Raw genomic sequence first — 1,551 nt, 5'->3', positions numbered from 1 at the left:
GCCCTCCCCTCCGTGACTCGATGGTCTGGAATTATATGTGATGTTATACTAGAAGGACAGTGGGAACCCGCAGGACACATGGCATGTCCTGTAGCATGTCCTGTCGTGTTCCAAGATGGCAATCCTGTGTATGATCAGCATGAATGGAAAATCTTGCAACAGGCAAAAAAACACCCCACAGTAAAAGAGCACAGCTTGAAATCTGAAAAGTGCTTGAGCAATGTTAGATTGGATTCATACTGCAGATATCAATTCTCCAGCCTGGACTGCCCCCAATCTGATCACCATCATCAAACTGTTAATAATATATTTACAACTCTGTTATTAGTATGTTACTGCTCAACAGCTTCAAAGGCAGGCACCTTCCTGGACATTCATTGCATGTGCCTGTGGCATTCCAGTCCCTGAATGCTACAGATGGAAAACAAGCAAGAAGGACAAATAGCAGCACTCCGTTAAGAGAGCTTTTTAATCATGGCTGTGATTCATTGTCCACAGTCTTTGTGGGTTTAGAAACTTGTATTGTTGTGCAGCTGGACACCAACCCTGACTGGATGTTCTTCTGTTGTTTTGCTGTGACATTCATGTTTTACTGTGCGCACTGACAGACGCGCGTCTCAGGAATGCTGCGCTTCGGCATGATTGATGTGTCTGACGTACAAATCTTCATAATAATCATGCATTTACTGGCAGTGATTGGAGGACCACCTTTTTAGCAATCTCTGATTCCAATGCTGAACATTCAGGTGAAAATACTCCCAGCTCTTTGTACTGTGGCAGGAACCGTATTCTCCTGTGCAAACTGGAGTTGGCAAAAAAGGGATCCACTTTAGCAGGAACAAGTGTCCTCTCACCTTTTCTCCATATTGGCTCCGTGATTGTCTTGGCTGCGATGATCTACAAGAAATCTGCTGTGCAGCTCTTTGAGAGGCATCTCTGCCTCTACATCCTGACTTTTAGTTTTGTGTGTGCCAAGATTACAAATCAACTGGTGGTTGCCCACATGACCAAGAGTGAAATGTATCTATATGACACAGCATTCATAAGCCCAGCACTGCTGTGCCTTGACCAAATGATTAAACAGCTTTATTGATAAGTATATTGTCCTCTGGATTGCCCTGATTCTGTCCCTGTTTAACCTGCTCCGATACTGTGTCAGCGCGTGCAACCGGAATTGCTGCCCACCTGCACATCCACCTGTTCCGCATCAAGGGATGCCCCATGCACTCGAACCATCACTAGGGATGGGAGCTGCCACAGGGGAATGGAAAAAGAGTTAGGTTTCTACAGGAATGGATGAAGACCTGTAAGAGACAAATGCTAAAAGCAGATGAGAACAAAGTAATTTATAATAATCAATGTTGTATAACTTTTCTTCTTTGTTATCAGTAACACTTCTTAACTGTTACCCTGGTTTTTCTGAGATTTTTATAGCCTTTTGAATTTTCATAAAATGGAGTCAGATCTTTTAATTACTGTACAATATTATGAGCTGTTTCTACCTTTTTCCCACATATGTAACATAAACAAATCCTTTGTTTTTCATTCTCT

The 1,551-nt window shown here is 42.6% G+C and overlaps 1 pseudogene; it reads left to right on the top strand.

Moving 5' to 3' along the window:
• Positions 1–220: 220 nt before the first annotated feature.
• LOC120764961 (choline/ethanolaminephosphotransferase 1-like) lies at positions 221–1,242 on the top strand (annotated as a pseudogene).
• Positions 1,243–1,551: the final 309 nt, after the last annotated feature.

Source organism: Hirundo rustica, chromosome W, assembly GCF_015227805.2.
Source record: "Hirundo rustica isolate bHirRus1 chromosome W, bHirRus1.pri.v3, whole genome shotgun sequence".
NCBI lineage: Eukaryota > Metazoa > Chordata > Aves > Passeriformes > Hirundinidae > Hirundo > Hirundo rustica.
This window is presented reverse-complemented; position numbering and strand designations above follow the sequence as displayed.